We start from the raw sequence: 5,549 nt of genomic DNA, 5'->3' as shown, positions 1-5,549 counted from the left end.
ATGCCGGAGCCCTGGAAGGCAAATGCACACAGCTGTTAGGGAACATCCTCCATTACACACTGTACTGGTCCTACTGTTTCTATGAAGCCCTTTGGGGCAGTGCACAATCTTGTGAGCACTGTTTAGTCTGGACATGCCTCAGATCTGTTAGCCTTAAGTTTGCATCACGAGCTTTCCAAGTTAGTGGAGATTTTTTGTTTAGTTTTAGCAAGAGGCAATGTGGCATAGTGTGCTGGACTTCTGTTGCTGCCATTCTTTGGTGGATTCTATGCATTTGTCTTCCTTAAGTCCTGCTGCCACCACTGGTCCTCTCAGCTCCCTATTGCTACCCTGTCATATCAGTCAGTGCTATATGGTAAATCCCAGAACCAGTTCTCTACCAAGCACAACTGAATCAGATAAATGCTCTGAAAAAATAACTGCTCCACTTCATTCTCCTTCTCCTCTTCCTCCATTAGCTTTACAGCCAGTTTTATACATAAGACTGCAGAACTAAATCCATTCACCAGCACAACTCTTGACTGTCTGTGCATCCTCCTGTTCATATATATGACTGTCATAAACATGGCCCTCAGCAGTATGTCTGTGCAAACCTGACACACATAGCATTTACAGATGTCAGGAGAGGAAATCATGGAGAGGTCAAACTGATGAACTCCTATCCCAGGATTCCTGTGGTCTCCAAAAGATGCCCTGCAAAAAAATTAAGAGCATCCAGCTAAGCGGCAGAACATTAGACTGTGCTATCTTTCCAGAGGGCTGAGCATTGATTTGAAAAAAAACCCAAAACCCCACACAACTGTGTGGATGCAGTGATTAACAAGGGAAGCACATGAAGGTGGTGGAACAATGTGGTTCAGATACACTTCAGCTCCGTCACTGGCTAATTTAGAGTGAACCAATGCAATAAAACATACCAGCAGAGATATGGCCTTAGAGAGGACTTTTGGATAGAGGAGGAGAAGATTTTATAGACCTGGTGGCCATCTATAAACTTACTAGGGGTGACCAGCAGGGTTTGGGAGAGAACTTGTTCCCCCGAATGCCTCTGGAGTAACAAGGAATAACGGCCATAAGTTGCTAGAAAGTAGGTTTAGACTAGACATTAGAAGGCACTACTTCACAGTCAGGGCGGCTAGGATCTGGAACCAACTTCCAAGGGAAGTGGTGATGGCTCCTACCCTGGGAGGCTTTAAGAGGAGACTCCACGTTTACCTGGCCGGGGTCATATGAGCCCAGTTCTCTCTCCGGCCCATGGCAGGGGGTCAGACTAGAAGATCTACAAGGTCCCTTCCAACCCTACGTCTATAAATCTATGAATCTATGGATTTAAATTGATGCAGATTCATTGAGATCAATGAGCATGTTTGTGCAGACCTTAGTATGATGGAGAACTTAGTGTGATGGCAGGTTAAAATGTTACGTCTTCTGTGCGTCAGGGTTGCCTGTGTAGTTTTGCTAAGAGGTTAGATAATGGATTTGTATAGGATGGTTTGGATAGGGATGATCCCACCTCAGGCAGGCAGAGCTGTCCTTAGGGGTGGGCAATGTGGGTGACTGCCAAGGCACCATTGGCAGGAGGGTGCCACACATACACACATGCACGTTCACACGTGTGCAAGCAGCCCACATTTACAACAGCGCTTTCCCCCTGCCCCACCCTACCTTGGCCAATCCCTGCCCCAGGCAGAAGGAGCACTGCCCACCCCAGCCCCCTTCCCTCCTCCCTGCTCTCCTCCAGCCACTGCCCAGATGGTGCTGGGCCTGACAGTGCAGGTCCCTTCCTGTCTGCTTGCCTGGTGCACCATTTTGCTCTGCCTCTGCATCAGACTGCACCCTGCACCCCTGCCCACCTGCTTCTGCCTGTAGCAGCACTGCTGACTTGGGGGCCAGGATACTGGGGGAGTGGGGAGAGGCACCAAAATACAAGTTCGACCAGGGTACCATTTTCCCAAAAGCCAGCTCTGCAGGCAGGCATTTGGACTAGATGACCTCTGGAGGTCCCTTCCAGGCCTACTTCTCTATGATTCTATAACCTCATCTTTGGTAGTGTCTCTGGACACTACCACAGTATAAATATGAAATAATAAATGTCCCAGTTCACCCCAGGTAAGAATGTGGTTGCACACTCTCCTCCTCATATGAAATCCTTTTTTAGAAAAGGAAGGGCCACCACACTCTTGTAAGCTGAGCCAAAACTATGCTGTCACACATTACTATAAGATACAGTTTTCTGAACAGCTCTTGTCAGTCAGTATGAGAAAGAGAGAGAGAGAGAGAGAGAGAGAGAGAGAGAGTGCGTGTATGTGTGTGTACACGCACAGTCTTTGTCAAAAAGGTAGGTGACACTTTAAAAGACAAGACATTTTAGTCTTGATTTTGAAACTCTTCAAGCTAGCCTCAGGTTTTCCTCATTTGCCAATACAATTAACAATATGGTTCAATAAAAGCACACATCAGAATCATTAATCAATAATATTTTGCATTCAAACCAGTTGCACATGGCCAGGTCAATATTCAGTCATACAGTTGGCACGCAGAGCTGCTTAGAAATGTGCAATTGCATGCCTGAAGAATTTCCAAATCAGGTCCAGGATAAAGTCACCAGGCCCGTTGGACCTCTTCATTCTGACAGCTCTCAAACCAATCTCCCAGCTATGCTTTATAACACATTTATTATTATTATTATTACTATTATTATACTGCGCTGTTCTCCAGGGACAGTCCTGGCAAGAATGGCTTATAGCAGTACTGCTGCTGCAGGTCATTGTTTTAACATAATGTATTTTCTTTTTAATGAAAGTCTCTCTCATAAGACCTTCTTTCCACAGAAATAAATCTAGGCACCTCACAAAGCCATTTAGATTCTGTTTCAATAACTAGTGGAGTAACACATTCAATGTGTTTATCACAGGAAAGGGCTTTATCCATGTTCCCCGTTTACTACAAGTTTTGTAATGTATAGATTCTTACCTACAGTTCTTGAATCCTTCAGTAGCATGAACAACTCCTTAGATCATCTTTATTGAACGCTGTTAAACACAGTTCAAGAGGTTGCAGGCAAGATATTACTTGTTGCAGGCAAGATATTACTAAAATGAGATAAATCACTAACATATTAACCTCTTTCTATTAAAGACATTTTTCCTTGCGACAGATTCTACATATTAAGTGTTTGGATACCCAAGCAGCTCAGATATTTTTTCCAGGCAGAAAACACCACACAGCAATGCCTCAACCATCTCCAGAGCACAGTTTTCTAAAATATTTATTAATAAAAGATTCGCTACATGAGGTTTCCAAGGTGAAAGCTTGAGACAGGTTTTCTGCAATGTCTTCCAACATTCGGTTCTCTTTTGTGTAGTAGGCATCTGTCTGTGTCACGAGACAATAGAATTACACCGAATAAGACAGCAGCTCACTAAACTTAATCCTTGCTTGAAAGATAAAGTGAAGTTGGAGTGACCTCTCTAGGGTGCAAAACCCTGGGCAGTGTGTGTGGAGGCACTGAGCTTCTCACACACCAGTGTCCCCCTCTCAGCCTTGCTGATTTAATCCGAAGGAAAGACATGTGCCAGTACATTTGGAACCAGCTTGGACACAGGAGGTGACAGAGCAAAGGAGATCATCTGTTTGTCCGTCTCTCGGGGCTCCACCCCTAGACTAGGCTGCCGACTAGTGTTAAAGAGCCCAGTCTGCCCTATCATGGAGTGGACTTTAGTTCCACAACTTTTTAGCAGCATTTCCTTTGCCAAGGGTATAACTACTGCCCTTATCTAAGCATTCTGCTGCACAAAGCTGTTATTTACCAGAGGCTGACTGGTTATTTAACTGCTGCCCAGCACTCAGTAATAACAGTTGCCATGGGCAACTGGTGCCTCGAGTTGGAGGAGGGGCACTTGCCCCCCCAGTGGCCAGTCAGCGTCAACCAGTGGGGGGGTTTCTCTGCAGCTGGTCATGTGCGCTGACCCAGAAGCAGCGTTCCCTCTAAGCTGGCTCTAAGAAGAAACACTGCCCAGAAGTGCCAGTGGCATGCCTGGAAGGGATAGACACATGCCCAGAAGCACCAGCAGCACTCTCCTGGCACCCACGCTCCGCTGCCAGCGCTCCCAGGGGGGGCACCAGCACTCCTGCCTGCCGCCTAAGCAGGGAACACTGCTGTGAGGGAGTGCACCAGCGCTCTTGGGGGTGCACATGTAACCCTGTGCACCCCCTACGTGTCGCCACTGACAGTTGCAGGTAGTTTTGTCTACTGCGGGTTATGGTAGCAGGCAAATCTGATCTGACCTGCATTAACACCAGTATGGTATTCTTAATTCCCTGAGAGTGAGGCTTTGATATGCATTTAACTGTCTGTATGTGTCCTTGTTTATTTCCTTATCATCTCTGAGACATTCATACAGCAACAACGTGGCTTGGTACACCTCTGTGATGCTGTGTTAAATGGCCAACCTGTATTTTCAATGGAGCTAAAACCTGTTTTGACACTAGGGGTCCTTCTCTCATACAAAATAGCTTTTAGTGTTCACATCGGGGGATGCTGTAACTGTGACAAGGGAAAACGAACCACTAGTTTAGCTGCAATTTGCTTTTAAGGGAAAATTCACATTCCTGTATGCTACAAGCTAATTTCCCTCTGTATAGACATCTGGAGCACCAAAGGAAAGAAAATACATGGAGCTGCAAATTACGTTTCAGGTCATTGGTGAACTCCTAACTCAGAATTTTCTAACTATTTAGTTGGTCTAATAAAAGATATCAGATTTACCCAAAGAACCTTAACCTCCTAACTCAAGGCACTGAAGACTAGGATGAGGTACCTGACAAGGAGCTTTATTGATGGTATTTGTCCACCAAATGGTATTTGGTATGGTATTTGACAGGCTAAATCTTGGGTTCTGTCCCAGGCTACATGGGCTTGTGGGAGGTAGGCCCAAGTCCAGGAAAAGAGCCAGTCCCCAGGACTTCATAGTGTGTGCATGGGTCTTTGCCTCTGGGAGTCTGTGTCTGGGGACAGCATTCCCTATGCTCCTGGAGCCCAGTAGCAGAGGTGCTTTGCTGGGTTCTTTCAAACCGACTTCTCTTTACGACTTGGAGACTGGACCTCCTGAACATCCTCTTCCTGCATTCCCAGCAGCCCATCCACAGCAGTAGGGGCCCTGCAGAGAACTGCTGAGCTAAGCATACCTGCACTGTCTTCCAGGGACCACCCCTCTTGTTATCTCAGGGAGCACATTCCTCTGAAACAGAATCCATTCCCCTATAAGCTCTGGGCTTGTGCTGAACAGGATGATGGAAAGAAGTTAATAAGCAGACATTAAAAAGCCAAGGACATGAGTAGAAAGAAAGAGAAAGAGGGATTTGAGAGTGACTGAGAAATGTGGGCTCAGGAAACAGTGTAAAGAACTGAAAGAGGAACAGAGGACAGGCAGAGGCACCCGGGGGTTGAGGGGGAAGGGGGGAATGAAGAGAGGAAGAAAAGGGACCAGAGAGAATCAGTCACTGAGGAAATGAGAGCAGATATACATTGGGAAGATAAATAAGAGAAA

The sequence above is a fragment of the Alligator sinensis genome, unplaced genomic scaffold (assembly GCF_000455745.1).
Source record: "Alligator sinensis unplaced genomic scaffold, ASM45574v1 scaffold84_1, whole genome shotgun sequence".
NCBI classification, from domain to species: Eukaryota; Metazoa; Chordata; order Crocodylia; family Alligatoridae; genus Alligator; species Alligator sinensis.
Note: the sequence above shows the minus strand (reverse complement) of the source record.